Source organism: Bufo bufo, chromosome 3 (assembly GCF_905171765.1).
Source record: "Bufo bufo chromosome 3, aBufBuf1.1, whole genome shotgun sequence".
NCBI classification, from domain to species: domain Eukaryota; kingdom Metazoa; phylum Chordata; class Amphibia; order Anura; family Bufonidae; genus Bufo; species Bufo bufo.
This window is the reverse complement of record NC_053391.1, coordinates 69,011,930-69,038,962: the sequence shown is the minus strand read 5'-3', so window position 1 is coordinate 69,038,962 and position 27,033 is coordinate 69,011,930. Positions and strand designations below refer to the sequence as shown.

The following is a 27,033-nucleotide window of genomic DNA, read 5'->3' as shown; positions in this document are numbered from 1 at the left end:
TGGTCCACCGGGAAATTTCCCTGTAAGAACTGTGGCCAGTCTGCCCCTGGTCATCATCATGTGACCAGTGCAGAGAAGTGGTGGAGGGCCTGAGTGATGTCACAACCGTGTGTGGAGGGGAGAGTAGTGGTTTCACTTCCATTATAAGTTGTCAATTACCAGTTTGTAGTTCTTTTCTTATACTCAATCCTTGTAATGCCCTCAGCTCATAATAACATCCTAGAAATGCTGGGAGTTGTAGATCTTATTATGCCCCTCTCCATGTCATGTCTACTGATGCCTTATAGTAACAGTCTGGGCATACTGGGAGCTGTAGTTTTCTTATATGCCTCTCCCTATAATGTCCACTGATGCCCCATAATAACAACCTGGACATGCTGTAAGTTGTACTTCTTTCCTCTTTTACCTCCTCCCTGTATTTCCCCTGATTTCCAATAAAAATATCTAGTCATGATTAGACTTGTAGTTCTCTCGTAACTCATAAATGTTTTGCAACATCTGGGATGTGTATTAGGCTTTGTTTACATCTGCGTTTGTGACTTTTGCTGTTCTGCTCTGCATTAGGAGTACAATGAAAATCCCGGTAGTCCTTGATCTGCCACATTACGGACGACAACACCTGATGGATCCCACTATTATTCTGCAGGCTGCAAAATGTTGTCCATCATTAATGACCTAATCTGCCACTGAGGCCCCAACACAGATGTGATCAAAGCCTTATGTGTTCTGCAGCAACTGAGATGTGTATTAGGAGGTTCTTCAGCAGCTTAGGTGTGTATTAGGAGGTTCTTCAGCAGCTGAGGTGTGTATTATGAGATTCCCCAGCAGGTGAAGTTTGTAGTATGAGGTTCTGCAGCAGCTAAGGTGTGTATTATGAAGTTCTGCTACAGCTGAGATGTGTATAGTGATGATCTGCAGCAGTTGAGGTGTGTATTATAAGGTTCTGCAGCAGTTGAGGTGTGTATTATGAGGTTCTGCAGAAGCGGAGGTGTGTATTATGAGGTTCTGCAACTGATGAGGTGTGTATTATTAGATTCTTCAGCAGCTGTTTTTGCTCCAATGCAAAACCCCAAGGTACGATTACAATACTGGTGTCTTGTTATATGGTGGAGAGGTCTTTGTTCCCATAGGCCCAGATGTGACTTCTACCTCTTAACCTACTATAGCTATGTCACTGGCCAAGGAGACTCTGCAATCTTCATCCTTTCATGGCTCTTGCGTGAATGGGGGGGGGGGGAGGAAAAGGTCCAGGGACATCAGCTGTGGTGGGATTAAATACTTTATTATTCTGTGTCTATACCTTGTAAAATGTCTTAAAATTATTTTAATAACAAGTAAGGTAGTTTTTATTAATTCTACAAAGGGACGTCTTTTGCCTAATCTGCATAGGGCACCAAAATACCTTGTCCTGTTCCGATTTAAACTCTATCTAGGCCTTGATGATGTAGATACTGTTGAATTCTATGGTGAAGCATGGAGCTGTCTGCTTCACCAGCCGTAGCTCTTCCCAGCAGAAGGCACGATGCGGTGATGCCATCATGCCTGCTGAACTGGGAGGAGGACTTAAACATAAATCCAGGGGTGGCCACACATGTGCCGCTTGCTCTCCATTTACTTTGGGGTCCAGTTCTTGATAAAAGAGCAGCTCCCAGAGGTGGGCCTTGCACCATTGGACATTTATGGCATATCCTATAGATATGCCATAAATGTGCCAGATTGGAATACCCCTTTAACTCTTTCCCGACGATATCAGGTCTGTAAAGATGGTGCCTACTACAGCGCACCATGGCCACCAGATGCCTGCTGTTTCAAAAAGTCATACACACCCCAAAATGATATTAGCAAAAACTACAGATCGTCCCGCAAAAAATGAGCCCTCAAACATCTTGATAGACATAATAAGTTTTGTGGTGGGGGGGGGGGGGGGGGTGGGGGTTAGAATATGGTGATTAGAGATAAGTGAATTAAAAAAAATATATATTTGCCAGATCGTTGGATTTTTTGGGGAAAATTCAGTTCGATCTGAATTTATTCACGGTGAATTACGGTAAAAAACTGCTATTTCCTGGCTGCTGAGAGCCTTTATAGTGGTGTAGAACACTGTGCCTTGCAGTAACACACATAGGGAGTCTGCTTTGGTAGTGAAATAGTACTGCGAGTCCGTATGATATGCAGATGACAGGCGTCACACATAAAATCACTGAACACTTCACTTATTAGGGCAGTCATGGGGCCAAAACTGACCAAATGACCAAAAGTATCAACTCCGCCTTCACTCGGTCAGCATCTGGTCAGTAATCCATCAGTATTGCTAATGCCAAAAAAAAACAGGAGTGGATCCAAAACAGAGATGACCGAGTCAACCATTCAAGAACCGCTGGGTTGCTGGTCAAGACACGACCGCTAGATGACACCAGGAGCTCAGGCCTCTCGCTGCGACCCCTGCTTACACGGCCCTTTTCTCTGCTGCAACCTGTGCCTGCGCCAGGGCCTGGCACTTCTCTGTCTGACATACTGTTAGATCAAATAAATAAATAAAAAGAAAATTAAAACACCCCAAAAAAACTCTGTAATTTTCTCTCTTCAGCACACAACGGCTAATAAGCCCTTTTTTTTTTTTTTTACCACTAATACACGCCAAAAAGGGCTGTAATATTCTCACTTCACCACACAACGGCAAATACTTTTTTGTGCCACTAATACATGCCAAAAAGGGCTTTAGAACATTAACTGCACCGCTGACCGGTAAATATATTTTTTCTTTTTCCACTAATACATGCCACAAAAGGCTTTACAACAGATAACTGCACCGCTGTACGGAAAATATATATTTTCTATTTCCACTAATACATGCCACAAAAGGCTTTACAACAGATAACTTCACCGCTGACCGGCAAATATATTTTTTCTTTTTCCACTAATACACTCCACAAAAGGATTTACAACCGATAAGTGCACCGCTGTACGGCAATTACCGTATTTCTCGCCCTATAAGACGCACTTTCCCCCCCCCCAAAAGTGGGGGAAAAATAGCAGTGCGACTTATGGGGCGAATGCTGCTGATTTTGCTGAAATTTCAATGATACACCCGCCGCGATGCCGCGCGGCGGGTGTATCAGCTGTGAGGGAGGAGGGGCTAGGGGCCGGCATCTGCTTTTATAATGACAGTGGGGCCCGTGCAGTGACTGTATTCTACTACACGGCCACGCTCACTAATCTGTGGGTGGCTCTTATTGGGGTCTCTGGATGGCACTGTTATGGGGATATGTGTATGACAGTTATGGAGGGGATCTATGGATGACACATAGCATAAGATGCTATATATGTGTCATCCACAGATCCCCCCCATAACTGTCATACACAGATCCCGATAACAGTGCCATCCAGAGACCCCAATAAGAGCCACCCACAGATCCCCCATAAGTGTCACCCACAGATCCCCCATAACAGTGCGTCACCCACAGATCCCCTATAACAGTGCGTAACCCACAGATCCGCCATAACAATGCGCCATCCACAGACCACAATTAGTTCAAAACCCACCAAAAGCACACCTTTTGGTTCAAATTTTTTTTTTCTTATTTTCCTCCTCAAAAACCTAGGTGCGTCTTATGGGCCGGTGCGTCTTATAGGGTGAAAAATACGGTATATTTTTATTTTGCTACTAATACACAAAAGGCTTCAAAACGGATAACTGCACCACTGACCAGCAAATATATTTTTTCTTTTTCCACTAATATACGCCACAAAAGGCTTTACAACAGATAACTGCACCGCTGTGCGGCAAATATATTTTTATTTTGCCACTAATACATGCCACAAAAGGCTTTTAATAAGATAATTGCACAACTGACCAGCAAATATATTTTTTATTTTTCCACTAATACACACCACAAAAGGCTTTAGAACAGATAACTGCACCGCCGAGCGGCAAATATATATTTTCTTTTTCCACTAATACACGCCACAAAATACTTTACAACAGCAAATATATTTTTTATTTTTCCACTAATACATGCCACAAAAGGCTTTACAACATATCTTTTTTTTTTTTTAAATTCCACCCTATTTGTAATTTTCCCACAAAATTGTATGCAATATTAAATAGTGGTATTAGAAAGAACAACTTGTCTCACAAAAAACAAGCCCTCATATGGCTATGTGAATGGAAAAATAAAAAAGTTATGGCTCCGGGAAGGCAAGGAGTGAAAAACAAAAGCAGAAAATCACTCTGTCAGGAAAGGGTTAAGCATTAGCTGTACATTATTTTTTCCATAAAATGTAGTTCCATTTTGAAAAATTGATGCTACAAATTTTGCGTATTTAATACCCCATAATGGTTGCAGAGGTGGGGGTGGGGCAAAAAGACCTCTTGCACAGGGTGCTGTGTAACCCAAGGCCAGGCTTGATGAGGATACTCCAAATATGCATGTTTGCAGTAATTTACCTCCCAAACTTAGAGAATTTCCACTGAGGTTCTCATCCTTGTGTTATGGTTGCCATAGATAGGCTGCTTGACAGCTACAACCTTTAAAATAGGGTTGTCATGCTGCATTCCCCGGCAAACTAACCTCATGCCTTTAGCTCTAAAACTGACGGTGAGGTAAAGGCAGATATTTGTGAAAATATGTAAAGTTATGTAAAAAGTCACGGTTATAGTGTTTATATGATCTAGAAAATTGCACTAATGGTTCACTGTTCTGAATGCTCTGGTAAAGCCGGTTCAGTGTTCTGTCTTCATACACGTTCACACAGTGTGCAGACTGCCATTCAGTATAAACCATTTCTGTCTTCCAAATAAGAGGACTATTCTCTGTAGTCTTGTTTATTGGCAAAACAGGAGTATTGATGAGGTAAAACTATAAGAACACAAATAGCTTGTATAAGTATTAAGCATACAAGATAGCATGTACGGCAGGAAGCTTAGAACAGCATGTACTACAACATTACATTAACTCTGAGCATATGTCCCAAAATGGCTGCCTGTACATAGGATTGCATAGCTAACATCTAACAGCTACATCATGTTCTTAGAGTAACACTACAGCTAACTAAACATCACTGCATAACATAATATCCCTGAGACAAGGTAGATCTCACTAACTAGATAAACTTGCACAAAGATGGTGGAGTTTAAGAAGGAGGAATACAGGAGACAGCACTGCTGATGTCCTGTAACATGGAGACTGAAGACTGGGCTTCTCCTTCCCAGCATGCATTACACACCCACAAATACAATAATCTTTATTAACAAGAAACACAAGTGTAATACATTTTTACCACCGCTAGATGGTGCTGTTACCTAACTAATAACTACAGAATACAGCAGATGTGATCTGTAATGATACTGAAATGAATCTCCCAGTGCTGGGACAGAACACTCCCTGTCTGGTGTCAACAGACGCCACCACTAAATCCTTCTTAGCAACCTATTTTGGTCAAAAGTGGGACCAAGCTTTTCCAAAGTGTTGTCTTTGGAGACTGTTTGACTTTTGCTGAGGTAGTCTAGCTATTTAGCATAACATTTACATTGTATAGTGGGAATTATTATGTTTTTAACCTTGCCAGATTAGGGGCGGTAAAGGCGTGTTTGCAGTGATGCCAACCTTTGCAGGGCTTCTGGCTCACAGGTAATGTCTGAGCTGTATGGACTACACAAGCTATAGCACAAAAGAGCAACATCCAGTTGGAGAGCCTGACAAAGCGATGGGATTTAAGATGGTGGTCAAAAGTCATTGTACGTAGAGTAGACACTCCAGGTCGGATTTCGTCATCTGTATCTGGGTCTACCAATTCGAATGTGTCAGAACCGATGTTGCAAGACTTTAAACGCTACAGGAATGCAGGACCCATAAACCATGTGGTATCCTTAAGGTGGCTTGGTGTGACAGATCTAGTCGCGGGGTCCGCAGGATTATGCTGTGTGGGCAAGTAGTGCCACTGTTTAGGACAAGTGGATCTCCTGATCCTTAGCACCAGATTGCAGACATAGACGTATAAGCAGATATATTCTAGGACTACTTTTCTATCTGTATAAAACGCGACTTCTTCAATTTCTAGGTTCATTCCTGAAGTTCAGCCAACTCCACTGCAAGCACAGCAGCGCAGAGCTCTAGTCTTGGAATCGTGTGTTCGCAGAGTGGCGCCAGTTTGATCCCGCTCATGAAAAATCCTATATGGCATTGCAGGGGCGTACACAGAAATCACTGGGCCCCATAGCAAGAGTCTGAATTGGGCCCCCAACCCCGCCCATTACCCACCCCTGGCCCATCCCACCTCCTGGCTCCTCCCCTGCCACACCCCCATTTGCCAATAAAAAAATATGTATACATGTTCTACTGAAACCGTTAGAAACCTTTAAGAAATAGGTGCTGAATTCAGGTGCTTATAGCAATTTATAATCCATACTCTCTCTGTATGGGAGTAAGGATCTCAGCCATGTACAGCACACATCACTGCTCCTGCCTGTCTGCTTTGGTAAAGTCGGGCATAAATTGGCGATGTCAGGCTTTAGCAGAGCGGGCACAGGGCGCCATATGTATGCGAGCACAACTGAACGAGTGCAGGGAAGGAGCCCGCATATATATCACTCCTCCTGCCTGTGCCCACTGCGGTAAAGCGGTACCAGCGCCATTTTTTCATCACTTCTCTCACCCCAAAAAATGTAATAAAATGTGATTTAAAAAGTCACACACACTCCAAAAGGGTATCAATAAAAACTACAGTTCATCCCGCATAAAATGAGCCCCCACACAACATAGTAGATCATATAACTATAAAAAAGTTATGGGGGTCAGAATATGGTGATGTAAAAAAGTAATTTTTTTTATTTTTTATTAAAGTGTTAATATATTTTTACACTATTTAGACATAAAAAAACCTATACATATGTGGTATCGTTGTAATCATACTGTCCCAGAGAATGAAGGGAACAGGTCAGTTTTGCCACAAAGGTAAAGCTGCAGGAACAAAACCTCTAAAAAGGTGGAAAGATTGTGGGGTTTTCCCACAAAAAAATGTTATGGCTCAAGGAAGATAGGGAAGGAAAAATAAAATGCAAAAATGAAAAAACCTCTGGTATCCTAAGGGTTAAAGGGGCTATCTAATCCCTATTATGCCCCCCAAATTGCCCAGGCAGCGCATACAGTTAATACTTATGCCCAATGGGGGGGTGCAGACCATAGCAGGCTGCGTCGGAAATGAGCCTCCCTAGCGTCACCCGCGATGCTAGGGAGGCTCCTTCCCATTGTGGCCTGTTATTGGCTGCTAGCCTGCTCCCCCCTATGTCGCTGAATGTATTAATCTGCGTGACGGGAGGGAGGCAGTGGCGGCTGTGTGGGCATCAGGAGCAATGCGGGTGCTGGGGAATGAGGTAAGTAAGGTGCCTGGCCCCGAGCATTTTGGGGGGCATTATAGGGGTTGGATAACCCCTTTAACTCATTGCTGCTGATGCTAAGTGTGCACATAGCCTCCAATCATATTCTCCCCCCGCCCCTGCAAGGTGACTGATATGCTGGGGGGCCCTGTAGGATCATAGAGGACTCAGGAGGACAGTGTGCTTCCACCCTCTTCTCCCCGGGGAGTGAGGGGGGGGGAGTAGGAGGAAAGCACACTGTCCTCCTGAGTCCTCTATGATCCTACAGGGCCCCCTTCCCCCCCAAACCCCACTGCTTGCTGCTGCCCTCCCCCTATCAAGAATACCCATATCCAACCAATACCATATATGAGCTTTATATTAAGTCTGCTGCTGTCCTCTTACTGTGGCACACTTCTGTGTTCACTGACCAGTCCTTCAGTATGGGCCAGGGGTGTGGGGCACTCACTGGCTGATGACTGTCTTGAGGGCGGGCGGCAGATGGCGGGCAGCACGTGAGCGCAGAGGATAACTCTGCCACGCCGGGTGCACTCCTCTATTAGGGTGACCAGACGTCCGTTTTTAGACTCCTGGTCCTCCGTCCAGAACAAGGCCAGGACGGACAACCAGAAGTCCTCCTTTTTTGTGGTCATCAGCGACTCTAGACTCGACGAGTACGGGGCACTTTAAGGATCACTCACATCATGGCGTAGAGCGCACCGACATCAGTCGCACGTCCGGCAGCTCCTGCATCGCGCCAGTCAATTCTGGTTTGTGCAGGCGCGGCCACGCAGGAAGTGGAGGAACAGACTCTGCGCTGAGGTACTCCCTGGTCTGTGCTGTGGGCCGTCGGGGATTGCTCAAAGGGGGGAAGGGCAGGCGCTGGTAATTTTGAAAGGGGTTAATAATACCTACTGTGTGGGTCCTGGGAACAGCTGAAAGGGGGAAATAAATAAGTGTGAAGAGGGGACTGAAAGGGGTTAATAAATACTGTGAATGAGGGACTGCTGAAAAGGGTTAATGTGAAGGCCCTTCACACTTTCACAGTATTTATTAACCCCTTTCAGTAGTTCCCCATTCACAGTATTTATTAAGCCCTCAGGGGACTGCTGAAAAGGGTTAATAAATACTGTGAATAGGGTACTGCTGAAAGGGGTTACCGTTAATAACTACTACTGTCCCTCCAGGACACCCATGACCCCTCCACAAGTTCTTACCTCTCCTCCACCCTGTTCCCGGCAGGCGATGGGGGCGTGGCTTCGCAAAGGTGGGCGTGGTGTGTAAGTTTTGGGGGCGTGGCCGGTGAGATCCATGAAGCCAGTGGCCACCCTAGTCTCTATGTATGCCTGGCTGCGCTGCTCCTGCTGCCTGATACACTGGCCAATCAGCAGCAGCAGGATCCTTGCCTGGGAGGGAGATGCAGCCCGAACAATGGGTGGGGTTGGAGCCGGAGGGAGAAGTTCAAGAATGCCGCCTGAAAAACTATGAATAAACTGTCACTGTCTTGTTGTGCAGAGTAGGGGGCGGAGCCTTTCATGCGCTCCGGGCCCCCCTGTGCCGCGGGCCCCATAGCAACGGCGTGGTCTGCCTATATTGGCAGTACGCCACTGTGGCATTGTTCTATGACGTAAATGGTCTGTAGGTATGCTATGGCAGCAATTGCCTTGACTGAAGCATTGCAGAAGATATGCAGTCTTTGCATCTTAACTTCAGTAGATGGCACAGAAGCATATGGTCGTGCCACATGAAGGCTGGTCAAAGCTTTAAGAGACTTCTTCCAACCTGTCCACAGGTCCTTTTTCTTGGTAGGAAGCGGATCATCCCAATCAGACATCTCTGTGGTGAAGTCCCTTACCATCCAAGGTAAAATGATGTTAATAGCCGCTACAAATCCAAGAGGATCATATAAGCTGTTTATGGTGGACAGAACTCCTCTGCGTGTGAAGGGCTTTTATTCCTTACTAATTTGGTAGGTGAATGTGTCTGCCTTTAAATCCCAGAGCAAACCGAGGCTCCGCTGCATGGGAAGGGAGTCCGTGCTAAGATCCAAGTCCTTTAGATCACTTGAATGGTCTTGGGGTGAGAAGGCTTCCATTAACTCACGGCTGTTGGAGGCGATTTTGTGCAACCTCAAGTTAGATAGAGCAAGCATCTCTTGAGCCCTTTTTAGGATACTGATTGCGGTCTCCTGCGTGGGTGTGGATTTCAAGCAGTCGTACATGTAGAAATCTTTTTCCACAAAGGATCTGACATCTGACCCATACTTTGCTTCACCCTCTCGGGCTGAATGTCTGGGACCTTAGATAGTGACTGCAGGGGAAGGACTGTTTCCAAAGATGTGCACTCTCATTCGGTACCCTATAATGTTTTCATTGGGGTCGTTGTTGCGGTACCAGAAGAACCTCAAGTAGTTTCTATGTTCTTCCTTGACGAGGAAGCAGTGAAACATCTGTTGTATATCGGCCATAAATGCTACAGATTCTCTGCGGAAGTGTAGAAAGTACCTCTAGAAGTCTGTTGTTGCGGTCTGGACCAGACAGTAAGACATCATTCAGCGAAATGCCTTCGCACCTGGCACTCGAGTCGAATACTACAAGTATCTCCCCTGTTTTTTTAGGATGATACACAGAGTCTTGGAGAGTGGGTGCCATTTCTGCATGATTGTTCTGGAATATTCTTTCCATGAAAGTAAAGAAACGTTCTCTCGTCTCTGGTGTCCTCTGAAGTTTATGTTTGAGGGAGATGAATCGACCGTAGACAAGTTCTTTGTTGTTAGGTAAGCTCTGTCTCCGGGGTTTAAACTGTAGAGGTGCGACCCAGCTTTTTGACTGGTCTTTTACTATTCCTTTATTCATGATATCCAAGAACTGTCTTCTATGGACATTGCGACCCTGTTGTCTTCTCTTATCCTGTGGAAAACTGTGCACCCTAAGTGATCTTGCTCACCATCGCAGGTGTGGTCTTCACAGGAGGGATCCATGAAAGGACAAGGCACAGGAGCTCTGTGTGGCAATTCTTTTATTAGGAAACTGCTGTGACATGGCTGGAATAGGGAAGGACATCCATTTTCCAGTGTGTTGGTGAGCATATTATTGACTGAGGTTGGCTTGTGTGCTCCTCCTAGACAGACCTATGGGGGGCCTATGATTACCCATCCTAGGTCAAGTCTCTGGGCGTATGGAGCGTTTTGGGGACCGTTAATCAGTCCTCTAACCTTATGAACTCGTAGTATGTCTCTTCCAAGGAGTAAGACTATCGGGGCTTTTGGGTCCAATTCTGGTATCAGATGAGCTATACTCCTCAGGTGGGGGTGGTATGCCACTACCTCTGGTGTAGGTATCTCAGACCAGTTGTCAGGAATATGGTTGCACTCCAGTACGGTTGGCAGGGACAAGCAGGTCTGACCATCTATGGATTCTACCTTGTACATAGTTGCTTTCCTCCCCGCCGTTTCAACGGTACCTGCACATGTCCTTAAGGAGTAGGGAGAACTGGGCCCTATGATGTTGAAGGTGTCGAAGAAAATGGATTTAGCTAAAGACTGATTGCTTTGATCATCCAAGATTGCATATACTTTGAACGCCTTATCTCGGTGACCACCCGGATAAACTCTGACAAGGCAGATTTTTGAGCAGGACTTTCCTCCCGTAAGTGCTTTACAAATCTCAGTACTGTGAGAAGTGACTACTGCGGTGTCTACGTCAGTGTCTATCTGCTTCCCGTCATGCTCCTCTGCTTGGGTGATACCTGAGAGGGTGGTCCAGGGTGTAAAGCCGTGTTGTGTTCTGTGCTACCGCATTCTGTGCATGTCACACTGACCTTACAGTTCCTGGTGAAGTGCGATGTTGTAGTGGAGCACCTGAAGCAGATGTTGTTTTCTTTCAGGAAATCCTTGCGGTCCTCTAAAGACTTCTCCCTGAAGGCTCTGCACTTTAGTAGAGAATGTGGTTTCTTGTGCTGGGGGCATTCTTTGGTAAGATCTTTGTGTTGTTCTCTTCTTGAGAAGACTTAAACGGCCTGTAAGGAGAACCTGTGGAGGCAATGTTAGTTTTATGGACTGCCACTGGTGTTTTATGATGTTTGACACCAGGGGTAGTGGGGAATGACGATGTAAAATCAAAACTGGGATAGTTTCTGATCCTTGCCTGTTGAGTAACAAAGTCTACAAACACCACGAAGGGGGAAAATGGTACATTATGAAACTGTTTATAATGGGAACCATGCGTGATCCACTTCTCTTGTAGATTATAAGGGAGTTTTCGGACAATCGGATTGACACCTCTGGCGGTGTCCAGGAATGCTAAGCCTGGCAGATCTTCTTCTGCCTGAGCAACCTGTACCTCTATTAACAAGTCACTAAGTTCCCTGAGCTTCTGGTGACCCCTATCTACTACAGTATTTTGGGGAAATTATCAATTCTCTCAAATAAAGCATTTTCTGTAGCTTCTATTGACCCATAACACTCATCTAGTTTTTCCAACACCATCTTTAGGCCTTTGCCAGGATAGTTTATGTTAAAGTCTCTGATTCTTTTGCCGTGTTCTGCAGACTCGCTTTTAAGCCACTTTACCAAGAGATCTAACTCCTCATCATAGGAAAGCTCTAAGTCTCTTATGGCGTTCTGGAAGGAGGCTCGCCATGCCCTGTAGTTCTCGAGACAATCAGTGAACTTTATAAGTCCTTTGGTAACCAGCTCCCATTTAGCAAAGAACTTAGCGAAGTCCATGGCGGCCTGGTTATTGCCAATACTACCCGGTGTGTTGTTTTTATGCTGTATGTGTGGTGTATCACCATACCTTTTAGGGGTTTCTGGCTTAGATCAGTCTGTATAATACTGTTCTGACGCGAAAGGTGTCCCTTTAAGTCAAAGGTTGTAGCTTTTGTAGGGCAGTAGTTGTGGTCAGCATCGCCTTGTTGCATAACTTCCTGCTTAATGTACTGTGGTTCAAGGTAGGATCCTTGGCACTCTGTATAAGCAGGCTGATATACTGGATCACAGTTGTCATCTGTTTTGGGATATTCTGAGACACGCTGTGCTGGATCTTGTTGATCTAGGTCTGGTCCAAGTACTTCGCTGTGTTTCTTGGATTCGGGGAACTCCAAAGCTTTTAGGAACTCTGCTTTGGCTACGGTGTCTGCTGCTTCTTTCTCTGCGGCGAGTTTCTCCAGTGACACTTGCAGGAGTACTCTCTCCTTCTTCATTAACGCTTGACAGCGTACTCTCTCTTCTTCTAGTAACGCTCTCTCTTTTTCCATTGATGCTTGCATGCATGCTCTTTCTGTTTCCATTGACGCTTGCATGCATGCTCTTTCTGTTTCTTGATCTGCTTGCTTTAGCTTTAGTTGCATCTCTTGTGTGGCAAAGGAAGACCTTACTTTTGCTAATTCAGCTTCTGCACGTGCGAGAGCAGCCTTTTCTATTATTAAGGATTTGCTAGAGCAGCTTGCTCGTGACCTGGTCCTGAATGATGATGCCCGGCTAGCGGACATTATGTGCCTGTTTGCTAGCTGCTTAATGTCTCTATATTAGGTATCGCCTCATCCGTATCAACCGGCTCTATAAAAATATCACATTACCTAACCCCTCAGATAAACACCGTAAAAAATTTAAAATAAAAACTGTGCTAAATTAATCATTTTTTGTCACCTTACATCACAAAAAGTGTAATAGCAAGCGATCAAAAAGTCACATGCACCCCAAAATAGTGAAAAAAAACCATCATCTCATCCCGCAAAAATCATACCCTACCCAAGGTAATCGCCCAAAAACTGAAAAAATTATGGCTCTCAGACTATGGAAATACTAAAACATGATTTTTTTTGCTTTAAAAATGAAATCATTGTGTAAAACTTACATAAATAAAAAAAAAGTATACATATTAGGTATCGCCGCATCCGTGACAACCTGGTCTATAAAAATACCACATGATCTAACCTGTCAGATGAATGTTGTAAATAACAAAAAATAAAAATGGTGCCAAAACAGCTATTTCTTGTTATCTTGCCTCACAAAAAGTGTAATATAGAGCAACCAAAAATCATATGTACCCTAAACTAGTACCAACAAAACTTCCACCCTATCCCGTAGTTTCTAAAATGGGATCACTTTTTTGGAGTTTCTACTCTAGGGGTGCATCAGGGGGGCTTCAAATGGGACATGGTGTAAAAAAAAAAAACAGTCCAGCAAAATCTGCCTTCCAAAAACCGTATGGTATTTCTTTCCTTCTGCACCCTGCCGTGTGCCCGTACAGCAGTTTACGACCACATATGGGGTGTTTCTGTAAACTACAGAATCAGGGCCATAAATATTGAGTTTTGTTTGGCTGTTAATTCTTGCTTTGTTACTGGAAAAAAATGGATAAAAATGGAAAATTTGTCAAAAAATTGAAATTCTGAAATTTCATCTCCATTTGCCAATAACTCTTGTGGAACACCTAAAGGGTTAACGACATTTGCAAAATCAGTTTTGAATACCTTGAGGGGTGTAGTTTAGATGGGGTCACTTTTATGGAGTTTATACTATAGGGGTGCATCAGGGGGCTTCAAATGGGACATGGTGTCAAAAAAAACAGTCCAGCAAAATCTGCCTTCCAAAAACCATATGGCATTCCTTTCCTTCTGCGCCCTACCGTGTGCCCGTACAGTAGTTTACGACCACATATGAGGTGTTTCTGTAAACTACAGAATCAGGGCCATAAATATTGAGTTTTGTTTGGCTGTTAATCCTTGCTTTGTTACTGGAAAAAATGGATTAAAATGGAAAATTTGCCAAAAAATTGAAATTCTGAAATTTCATCTCCATTTGCCAATAACTCTTGTGGAACACCTAAAGGGTTAACGACGTTTGTAAAATCAATTTTGAATACCTTGAGGGGTGTAGTTTCTTAGATGGGGTACATTTATGGAGTTTCTACTCTAGGGTTGCATCAGGGGGGCTTCAAATGGGACATGGTGTAAAAAAAAACAGTCCAGCAAAACCTGCCTTCCAAAAACCATATGGCATTCCTTTTCTTTTGCACCCTGCCGTGTGCCCGTACAGCAGTTTACGACCACATATGGGGTGTTTCTGTAAACTACAGAATCAGAGCTATAAATATTGAGTTTGGTTTGGCTGTTAACCCTTGCTTTGTAACTGAAAAAAAATTATTAAAATGGAAAATCTGCCAAAAAAGTGAAATTTTGAAATTGTATCTCTATTTTCCATTAATTCTTGTGTAACACCTAAAGGGTTAACAAAGTTTGCAAAATCTGTTTTAAATACCTTGAGGGGTGTAGTTTCTAGAATGGGGTCATTTTTGGGTGGTTTCTATTATGTAAGCCTCGCAAAGTGACTTCAGACCTGAACTGGTCCCTAAAAATTGGGTTTTTGAAGATTTGCTTCTCAACTTCTAAGCCTTGTAACATCCCCAAAAAATAAAATATCATTCCCAAAATGATCCAAACATGAAGTAGACATATGGGCAATGTAAAGTAATAACTATTTTTGGAGGTATTACTATGTATTATAGAAGTAGAGAAATTGAAACTTGGAAATTTGCAATTTTTTACAAATTTTTGCTAAATTTGGTATTAAAAAATAAAATAAAATATTTTTTTACTTCATTTTACCAGTGTCATGAAGTACAATATGTGACGAAAAAACATTCTCAGAATGGCCTGGATAAGTCAAAGCGTTTTAAAGTTATCACCACTTAAAGTGACACTGGTCAGATTAGCAAAAAATGGACTGGTCCTTAAGGTGAAATAAGGCTGTGTCCTTAAGGAGTTAAGATACCACATCTGTTGGCAATAACTTTTAAAACAATACATTGCATGCCAGTGACTTTCCGTACCAGTTAAACTTATCCTGACCTTTTCTGGCTTATTCCAACAGAGATTTTGGCCTCTTAAAGGTAATGTGAATCTCCATTTTGGTTCTAATATTGTCAGACCTTAATATGCAGATATAAATATGCCCGACACATTGGTCATATTATCACAGTGTTTTCCCAACCAGGATGCCTCCAACTGTTGCAAAACTACAACTCTCAGCATGCTCAGTGTTTTACCACGCCCTTTGACACGCCCTTTTTTGTTGGCCACTTATTTAATGATTGTTGCATGCAACATTTTACTTGACCAGCTATTTTAGATATTCTACGGCAGTCCTGTTACAATCCCCCCCCCCTTCCAATGAGCCTCTCGACCAAATAATACAAATATTTATAAAATCTCACCCATATGCTGCAAAAAAAAGAAAAAATCTGCAATGTAAAATCGATAATAAAGATCAACTACAAACAAACATATTTCACATGAAAACTTACAGTTACTTGGCTTGGCCCTTGGGGATCTCGGACACCACTTCACCACTTTGGTCGGGGGCTCGGTGGAGCTGATGTGTTTTATCCTAATGAGAAAGATTTCATAATAAGGATTTGGAGAATGGGCAGAGGGATAGCAGAGCAGAGAGAGGCCAATGCTGCTACTAGGGGGTCATACCATGGGGGAGTAATAAAGCCCACCATAATGCCCCCCCCAGTAGTAATAATTCTCCTTATAATGTGCAAAACATACCCCCTTGTAATGCCCCCAGTTGAGCTAATATTCCCATAATGTGCCAATATAAAATACCCCTTCTCAGTGCCCCCGTAGATGACCCCATAGTGCTCCTCCCCCCCTTCCCCATAGTACCCACCATAATGTGCCCCAGTATAAAATGCCCCTGTACTGAGCCTTCCATATAAAATACCCCTTCTTTTTAGCCTCAGTAGATGCCCCAATAGATGCCCCCAATCATGTGCCAGTAAGATGTGCCCCCATAGATGCCCCCCAATCATGTGCCAGTAATACGAGCCCCCCCACCATCATGTGCCAGCAGCCAGAGACCCCCCACCACCATGTGCCAGTAGCCAGAGTGCCCCCCCTATCATGTGCCAGTAGCCCCCCTTATTATGTGCCAGTAGTCCTCCTTATGTGCCAGTAGCCGCCCTCATGTGCCAGTAGCCCCCTTATGTGCCAGTAGCCCCCCTTATGTGCCAGTAGCTGCCCCTTATGATGTGCCAGTAGCCCCGCTTATGTGCCAGTAGCCCCCTTATCATATGCCAATTGCCCCCCCATGTGCCAGCAGCCCCCTTATGTGCCAGTAGCCCCCCTTATGTGCCGGTAGCCCCCATATCATGTGCCAATAGCCCCTTATGTGCCAGTAGCCCCCTTATCATGTGCCAATAGCCCCCCATGTGCCAGCAGCCCCCATCATGTGCCAGTAGCCCCATCATGTGCCAGTAGTCATCCTTATGTGCCAGTAGCCCCCTCTTATCATGTTCCAGTAGCCCCCATCATGTGCCAGTAGCCCCCCTTATGTGCCAGTAGTCATCCTTATGTGCCAGTAGTCCCCCCTTATCATGTTCCAGTAGCCCCCCATCATTATCCAGTATTGTACCTATATATATATGTAAAAAAAACAAAACACTTATACTTACCTCCAGCGATGCGATGCAGGCCTCTTCCGGCCTGTGTCCCTCGCTATACGGCTCAGGTGACGCGATGACATCATTGCGCCGCCTGCACCGGCCTCTGATAGGCTGCCGGCCTAGTGCTGGCAGCCTATCAGAGGAACAGGAGGGGACACACCTCTTCCTCCCCTGCCGTAGCATAGACATCTGTATCGCTGACATCTGGACGGCGATGCAGATGACTATGGAGATGAGCGCTTCTTGCCCTGCCGCCGGCCGCCCCCACTTGTCACCAGGGCCGCGGCCTTGCGGCACTCAGGCCTGCCGGCCTAACGGGAAATTTCCCGGTGTCCCGGCAGGCCAGTCCGGCCCTGCTCACTTCTTGTGACTGTATGGCAACCGCTGAAATCTTGTACGCAGGACCACGTGTGTGATGGCGGCTCCGTATAGTCAGATCCACTATCGCTGGTGGGTAGCATCTGTCTTACTGTTCTGTTTTCATACACGTTCACACAGTGTGCAGTCTGACATTCAGTATAAAACATTCCTGTCTTCCAAATAAGAGGACTGTTCTCTGTAGTCTAACTTGTTTATTGGTAAAACAGGAGTATTGATGTGGTAAAACTATAAGAATACAAATAGATTTTATAAGTATAAAGCATACAAGATAGCATGTACAGCAGGAAGCATAGAACAGCATGTACTACAACATTACATTAAGGCTACTTTAACACTCGCGTTTGGTGCGGATCCGTCATGGATCTGCACAGACGAATCCGTTCAGATAATACAACCGTCTGCATCCGTTCAGAACGGACCTGTTTGTATTATCTTTAACATAGCCAAGATGGATCTGTCTTGAACCCGTTGAAAGTCAATGGAGGACGGATCCGTTTTCTATTGTGCCAGATTGTGTCATAGAAAATGGATCTGTCCTCATTGACTTACATTGTGTGTCAGAACGGATCCGTTTGGTTACATTTCGTCAGACAGACACCAAAACGCTGCAAGGTGTCCGCCTCCAAAGCGGAATGGAGACGGAACAGAGGCAAACTGAGGCAAACTGATGCCTTCTGAGCGGATCCTTTTCCATTCAGAATGAAAGGGGCTGTGCCAGTATAGGCATTTGCTCCTCATGGTGTCAATTGAGACTTATATATATTAGGTTGTCTTGGTGGATTTGTCTCTCTCCCCCTATCCCCCCTTCTTTCCCTCCTTTTCCCGCCATTATTTCTCCTCAGGTGAATCAAAGGTCAGCCGGCAACTAAAGGTGATTGGCAAAAAATGGTTGCTGACCGGTTGCTGGACAAAGGGCTAATTTTAGCTGAAGTTATGGATTGGTCAAGTGCAAGTTTCAGCGGGAAGTGAAGGTGTATTTATTGGGAGCTCTGTCAGCGGCTGGAAAAAGAAGAGGAAAGATCGTGTCCCGCCCGCCCTCCCAATGTTTTTAGTCGCAGTCTTTGAAAAGGGGGGAGTGTAAAAGGGGGGGGAGGGGTAGTCGCTCAGCCTTACTGGGTGGACTCTGGATGAGTAGTGCACTAATGGACTTGAGTTAATATTGGAAAAGTTTAATGGCTTAATAATTTATGGAATGTTATTATTTATGGTTACCCACCTTCCCCCTCCCCCAGTTAATAAAGACCGCAGCCATTTTTTTATCCACAATGGTAGTCGTGTTTTATTTATTATATTATAAGGTAAAATTGTCGAATATGGCACCATGCATTAGGGCAAAACTGATCTGTTTTGGACGGAGTCATGAATGGATCTCACAAACGTAAAGCCAAAACACCAGTGTGAAAGTAGCCTAACTCTGAACCTATGTCCCAAAATGGCTGCCTGTACATAGGATTGCATAGCTAACATCTAACAGCTACATCATGTTCCCAGAGTAATACTACAGCTAACTAAACATCACTGCATAACATAATATCCCTGAGACAAGGTAGATCTCACTAACTAGATATACTTGCACAAAGATGGTGGAGTTTAAGAAGGAGGAATACAGGAGACAGCACTGCTGATGTCCTGTAACATGGAGACTGAAGACTGGGCTTCTCCTTCCCAGTATGCATTACACTCCCACGAATACAATAATCTTTATTAACAAGAAGCACAAGTGTAATACATTTTTACCACCGCTAGATGGTGCTGTTACCTAACTAATAACTACAGAATACAGCAGATGTGATCTGTAATGATACTGAAATGAATCTCCCAGTGCTGGGACAGAACACTCAGACAGTGGCTACATGATGCACGTGCATGGGGCAGCAGTTTGAATTGTTTTTAAATGCCAAAAGTGGTGCATGTGACACAAACAATCAAAAACAGCGCTTTGATTTATGTGGATGTGTGTAGACTGTATAATATATTTTTTTTAAATGCTGAAAAAGTGCCGCTCCCAATACTATGTAGTTTTATGGGAAAATATTCAGAAAACTTTATAATTTAATAAAATGATTGCTTTTCCCTGGTCTTAGTAGCCAAGTGGGTGGTCTTATCAATGACCGATACCTATCTGTGTATACATACTTACACAGGGAATAGTGAGATCAAAAAGAGCAGAGATTTATATTAATGTTACTTGTTATACTGAGTCTTCTCCTACAATACTGTACATTGATCCGCTCAGCTCCTTCTGCTCTACAACATGCTGCCTGCTGACTGCACCACATTTTTATGGTGACTGTTCCTCTTTAAGCATTCCTTGTGCTCTCACCACCAGGCCCCCATACTTGAAGCCAACCGTTGTTGGATCTAAAACTGAACCAGGATTTGTTGCTAAAGACAATTTGGTTCCAGTCTGTAGCAGTCCAGATTTCTCGTTCATGACACCACTGCAAACAAAGGCATTGGTGACTGGCTGTCGATGACAGGAAACGCAATTGGCACTGTGACAGTAAATTTCTTTCTGCTGAGTGCTTGGAAATGGTCCGGGCAGGGACAGAGGTGTGTAATGAAGGCACCACCTGTGTCTGGATGGTGAAGAGCGAAATTGTGGGAGCTGCTCATGCTTGGCGGATCAAACAATCCTCTCTACTGGTGGTTTGTCTGGGCTGGCCGTAGCCTGTCCACCATATGTGTGTGCCCTCACCCAGGGGAGCACCCAGGAATTTTGTCTAGGGGGAGTCCGAAAGGCAAAAAAATGTGGCATGTGTAGTGCAGGGGTGTGGCTGTAGTGTGTTGCGCTGATTCTTTTACTTGGCCATTTCTAAAAGCTCTGCAGGAATGGAACAATGCGGCGCGCCATTTTTTAGCCCTGCCCATTATTCAGAGCCCCTCCTACTTATAATAGGCCACGCCCAACAAACACTGTACAGCTGAAATTCTATTGTTGAGGCCTGTCTACACATCATACGGAGATGGAAGGGTCTGTCCTGGCTTCACTGCCTGCTTATACAACAAGCTACAGCCAGGAATCTCCTCCTCTCTCCTCCCTCCCCAGATCCTGCTCAAGGCCTGTGGTTCCCCCCACCATCTGCCACCCGCCCGTGGCCTGCTGCCCCCCTTGACCGTCCTCACCCAGCTCTGAATCCTCCTTCTGCAAATGGCAAGGAGAGGAGCCGGAGCATCTCCTCTCCTACATAGCGCCCCATACCTCTTACATCCAGTGATGTCACCTTTGTTGTAGACGTTCTCTTTCTTTATCTTCTCCATTCAGACCAGACCGCCATGATGATTTTTCAGCCATCTCCCGTCTCTGCAGAGATTAAGAAACAGACATTAGTTTCCCACATTTCCATCATCTTCACATCTTCTGAACACCCTTTCCTGCCACCCCAATACTATACTGCAGAGAAAGTCCCCCTGGAAATACTACTACATAGTGCTCCTCTCCCCCTTGGTGCCCCCCCCATAATGTGCCAGTAAAAAAATGCCCCCTTAGTGCCACCAGATGCCATAATGCCCCCCATAATGTGCCAATAAGAAAAAAAGTCCCCTTTAGAACCCGCACTTCCCGCATAGTGCCCCCAAATAATGCCCCTATAGTGCCACCAGATACCCCATAGTGCCGTTCTCTCCTATAGTGCCTCCCATAATGTGTCAATAAAAAAAAAGCCCCTTTAGAGCCCCCAGATGCCCCCCCATAGTGCTCCTCTCCCCCCATAATGTGCCAGTAAGAAATGCACCCAGAGTGCCACCCCCAAAAAAAATTGGGCTGTAAGAATTGTCAGATGCCCCCATAGTGCCAGCTCCCCCCCCCCTCTCCAAAAAAAAATAAATAGAAAACACTGATACTTACCTCCATCAGCAGCGATGTGATGCAGGTCTCTTCCGGCCTGTGTCCCTGCTGTGTGCTGCCCGGCTCAGGCGGCGCGATGATGATGTCATCGCGCCGCCTGAACCGGCCTCTAATAGGCTGCAGGCATTAGTGCCTGCGGCCTATCAGAAGAAAAGGGGAGGGACACGCCTCTCCATCCCCTGCCGCAGCACAGGCATCTGTATCGCTGTCCTGAGGACAGCGATACAGATGGATATGGAGATGAACGCTTCCACAATGGAAGCGCTCATCTCCTACTGCCCGCCGCCACCACCACCGCAATAACATCCAGGGCCTGTGGTGATCGGCGGTGCGGCCCTGAGGGATAAAAAAATATATATTGTCTGGTTGTTCTAGGGGGGGTCCAGACCCGCTGGACCCCCCCTGTAGGTGCGCCACTGCCCTCACCCAACCACTGCTCACAACACCTCCAAACAGCTAGGTCAGAATTGCCTAGATGGTGGGCAAATTTTCTAAACAGACATCCTGCTTCTCTCAGTCCAATGCCTCTCTTAATGTCTAGGCAAAATGTGTTTGAGCGCATTGTAGAGGCATGTCAATGATGTGTCACCAAGAGGTACACTAACCAAAAGTAAGCTCTGAGAGCTTTTATAAAGGACAGCAGGGGAAACACTTCTACACCCTCGTGCGACAAGACCCAGTGTCTAATCGGACCACACCTGAAATCATTTACATACTGTATCTGCATGCCCAGATTTTCAGCAATCCAACATTTCTATCTGGGTGTGCTATTTTTTTTGTCAATAAGCGTAGGTATTGCATGCATTTTATTATCCCTTTTATATTTGTGTAATATTATATTTGTGAGGTGTTTGGGAACATTTCTGGTCTGTAAATAAATGCAAGAAATAGTAATAAACAGACAGAGAGCCTATCTGAGCCTAACTGAGAATGAGTGCCTGGAAGGCAAATTAAAATAGATATCCCTGATGTATTGCCCTACAAATGTATGCCAACATTATACAAATACTGTACATTAGTACATATTAGTGTATAAGGGATGTTTGAATTGTGGGTGAAATTTCAGGATTTGGAAGTATTTTCCGATATGTTCCTTTTGACGTGTCCATATGGACCTATGCACCCAGCGTGTGCCAGAAGAATGTTTACAGACATTAAAATCACTCTCTGTCCCCAGTGGAGCTCACAATCTAAATAACCTATCAGTACATACACCATACACTACTCACAAAAAGTTAAGGATATTTGGCTTTCGGGTGCTATTTATGGAAAACTTTTGGAACTCATTCTGCATGAATCACTTAAATTGGCAACCGCCATTTTACAGATCAGAAGGCAGAGAAGAAGGATCACATGACTTTAGGTTGTGGCTTCCCCATAATGCCCCATGGACAGCCCTCTCCCTGGCATAGCTAATCATGAGGGACTGGAGGTTTGAGTCACTGATGACTCAGTAGTAGAGATGTCCCGAATAATTCGCCGGCGAATAGTTCCCGGCGAACATAGCTTGTTCGCGTTCGCCGCGGCGGGCGAACATATGCGATGTTCGGTCCGCCCCCTATACATCATCATTGAGTAAACTTTGACCCTGTACCTCACAATCAGCAGACACATTCCAGCCAATCAGCAGCAGACCCTCCCTCCCAGACCCTCCCACCTCCTGGACAGCATCCATTTTAGATTCATTCGGAAGCTGCATTCTTAGTGAGAGAAGGGACAGTGCTGCTGCTGCTAATTTAATAGGGAAATCGATAGCTAGGCCAGTGTATTCAGTGTCCACTCCAGTCCTGAAAGACTCATCTGATCTCTGCTGTAAGGACAGCGTCCTGACAGCACCCCAAAAAGCCCTTTTTAGGGCTAGAACATCATTCTTCTTTTTTTTCCCCTGTGTAATCTAATTGCAGTTGCCTGCCTGCCAGCGTGTGTGTCAGGCTCACAGCGTATACAGTGCCCACTTGCCCAGTGCCACCACTCATAACTGGTGTCACAATAGCTTGCATTTAAAAAAAAATACATTTTTGACTGTAATAATCAGTCTGCTTTTTTCCCCCCTGTGTAATCTAATTGCAGTTACCTGCCTGCCAGCGTGTGTGTCAGGCTCACAGCGTATACAGTGCCCACTTGCCAAGTGCCACCACTCATATCTGGTGTCACAATAGCTTGCATTTAAAAAAAAAAACAGGGGGAAAGTTCAGATGGGGAGACAGAGAGGAGGAGGAGACGAGTTGGAAGCAGGGGGAGGTTGTCGCAAGGAGCTAGTGGCACAGTCAGACAGCATGCATCGGCACCCGGGGTCAGCCAGACAGCTCGCCAATCAACGCATGCTGTTGCCACCCAGGGCTGGGACAAGGCCATTTGGTGCCCAGGGCGAAGATGGCAAACTGCGCCCCCCCCCCGTTTTTAAGAAAGAATCAATGTTGTTTCAAAACAAGAATATACTTAAAGCAATAGAACAAAGGACTGTGGGACTTTGAAAGTCACAGACACTATAAAGTTCCCCCCCATCATCATGTGCCAGTATAAAGTCCCCCCCATCATCATGTGCCAGTTTTGTAATAAGCCCCCCCAATGTGCCAGTAACACTATTGTAAAAAAAAACAAAAAAAAAACACTTATACTTACCTAAGTGTCAGCGATGCGATGCAGCCTCTTCCTGTGTCCCACGCTGTAATGTAAGGCTCAGGCGGCACGATGACGTCATTGCGCCGGCCTCTGATAGGCTGCCGGCCTAGTGCCTGCAGCCAGGGGCATACATAAAAATCACTGGGCCCCATAGCAGGAATCTAAATTGGGCCCCCATTCCCCTTTTATAGCCCCTCCCTTTGTTCCATGAACTATTCTTGCTGCTGCGTTTTATAATTTATGCCATCAGGGCCGGAATGGGATTACAAAACAGCCCTGGCACACAAAAGAGGTATAATAGATGCAGATGTATATTATATACAGCAGTGTACAGTTATGTGAGGTACGCGGTATAATAGATGCAGTGTGTACAGGTATATAGTATATACAGCAGTGTACTGATATGTGAGGTACGGGGTATAATATATGCAGTGTATACAGGTATATAGTATATACAGCAGTGTACTGATATGTGAGGTACGGGGTATAATATATGCAGTGTATACAGTATATACAGTAGTGTAATATGTGAGGTACGAGGTATAATAGATGCAGTGTGTACAGGTATATAGTAAATACAGCAGTGTATTGACACCTCGTACCTCACATATCAGTACACTGCTGTATATACTATATATCTGTACACACTGCATCTATTATACCTCGTACCTCACATATATAGTATATACAGAAGTGTACTGATATCTGTACACACAGCATCTATTATACCTCATACCTCACATATCAGTGCACTGCGGTATATACTATATATCTGTACATATTGCATGTATAATACTGTGTAATATATGCAGTGTGTGTGCATGTATGTGTGTGTATATATATATATATATATATATATATATACAGAGCAGTGTATTGATGTGACACATAGAAGGTATAATACTGTAGATGCAGTGTTTATAGAAATATGTGGTCAGTTATGCATTATAGTCACTGTGAGGTACATGAGGTAGTGGTAACTGTCTGAAGTAGTATATATGAGTGAGCAATGAGTAAAAACAGGGCATGGAGAGGGGGGGGGGTAAATGATGAAAAGTGGAGGACCTCCTCTTACCTCTCCATTCCAGTCTGTATGGATCAATACAGAGCTGCTTGTGAACTTTTAATACTTGCTGTTAGGGGTTGAAGGACCTGTGATGATGTCATCACAGGTCCTGGCAGATGTACCTTTGAAACCTAGGAACTACACCATTTTTGGTGCAGTTCCTTTGCTAGATTCTGCAGGACCTGTGATGTTGAAGATGATGTCATCACAGGTCCTGGCAGATGCACTGTTCTAACCTGGGAACTACACTTTACACTGTGCAGTTCCCTTACAGGACCTGTGATGACATCATCAAAGGTCCTTTAGCTTTAGAAAGGTAAACAGGAGTAATTAGGGGGCGGGGCCTCTCCTCCACTTCGGTGCCTGCCTGCAGCCTATCAGAGGAAAGGGAAGGGACACGCCTCTCCCTCCCCTGCACCTCCGCTGGCACAGACAGTTTACAATGGAGATGAGCGCAATGGAAGCGCTCATCTCCCTGTGCCCGGCGGCGGCTGCTCACTTGGGGGGGGGGTCATTTTAGTTGGGGGGGCACATGGGGGGGCACAGCATGATGTAGGGGGGGCCGTGGCTGGCACTTCACCTGCGCCCCCCTCCTGTCCGCAAATGGTAGCGCCCAGGGCACCCGCTCCTTCGGCCCCTGCCTTGTACCGGCCCTGTTGCCACCACCAGAATGCCGTCATTGCAGAGCTCAGCAGTGTGGCATTTTTTTTGTGTGTCTGCCTGTGACAACAGCGATGCCATTTGCAACCTGTGCCAAAAGAAACTGAGTCGTGGGAAGTCCAACACCCACCTAGGTACAACTGCTATGCGAACATGATCGCACATCACAAACGCCTATGGGATGAACACATGAGTACAAGCAGCACACAAACTCAAAGCCGCCATCCTCCTCCTGGTCCAGCATCTTCAGCCACGTCAACCACTGCTGTCCTCCTTGCCCCCTCTCAACCATCCGCCACTCCGTCTCTCGCCTTGAGTGAAATGTTACCGAATTACCGCAAGTCGGAAAGGATGCAGCAGTTCCAAAATAAATTAAAAAGTATGCTTTACACAGCGTATAAGGGTGATGTCACAGCACAACGGGAATCTAACAGGGGAAGAGGTGAAAGTAATCCTCCTCCTCCCACGACCACGCCGACAAGGACAGGACGCTTTACAGATGTGTTGTTGATGGAGGACATACGGAGCTTTTTAAGTCCTACACATCGCCACAGCCCTTCGGGGTCCACCATCAGAGAACGACTCGACCGACAGGTAGCAGACTACCTCGCCTTAACTGCAAATATCGACACTCTGAGGAGCGATGAACCCCTTGACTACTGGGTGTGCAGGCTTGACCTGTGGCCTGAGCTATCCCAATTTGCGATAGAACTTCTGGCCTGCCCCGCTTCAAGTGTCCTGTCAGAAAGGACCATCAGTGCAGCAGGAGGTATTGTCACTGAGAAGAGAAGTAGCCTAGGTCAAAAAAGTCTAGATTACCTCACCTTTATTAAGATGAATGAGGGATGGATCCCAAAGGGACTGACAGTGGGCGATACATTCGACTAAAAAAGGCCTGATGAGATGAGCTGCCTTGGGCTAAAAATGGTCCACACGCTGCTGTATTTTATCTCTGAATGCCGGATGACTTGCGTCACTTATTCGCCACCAACTAGGGTTCAAGCCGCAATGTTTTAGGGCACTTTCTGCCTGAGAAACAAACATCAATTTTTCTGGCATGTGTACATGCCTAATTTTTCTGGCTTCTGGCACATACATGTGTCAATTCCCCTTCGTGATCGTTACCTTGTTGTGGTGAAGGGGCTTGCGTATCACAATGAAGCGACCACCTCTATGAGTGTGTTGGCAATGGCAATGTTGGCACACCCCAGATGATAAGGTCGTTGCTTCATTGTGAACAGACCAAAAGCGATCGGCTGGATAATTTTGCATAGAAAAAACATTAATTTTCTTTGTGATCATCTAAGGTGATCATTAAAGCCTACTAGGCCAACAATGGGCCCACACTGCAGAATCATTGTTTTCTGGGTCACTTAACTGTCACTGAACTACCTCAGCACGACCATAGACTTTGTAAAAACCCCATCGCCTGCAATCTCCCAAACGTGCGCACGAGCACAGTCATAACTACACCAAGATTGACGCATAGAGGTATAAAATTTATGTCATGAGTGTGTCAACTATTGACAACTCTTTGCGGTTGTCTAAAATCTATTCCATACACGTCCCCTGATAGGGGACGTAACAGGGATTAAACTGATAAGAATAGAACAACATAACACACCACAACTATCTGTTGGCACATTAGATT

The 27,033-nt window shown here is 45.1% G+C and overlaps 1 long non-coding RNA gene across 1 annotated transcript; it reads left to right on the top strand.

The window, feature by feature from the left end:
* The first annotated feature begins 15,210 nt into the window (after positions 1 to 15,210).
* On the top strand, positions 15,211 to 24,592 carry LOC120995111. The gene is made up of 3 exons (XR_005777527.1): positions 15,211 to 15,320; positions 21,964 to 21,968; positions 24,581 to 24,592. It is a non-coding gene; the product is annotated as an uncharacterized LOC120995111 (long non-coding RNA).
* The last annotated feature ends 2,441 nt before the right edge of the window (positions 24,593 to 27,033 follow it).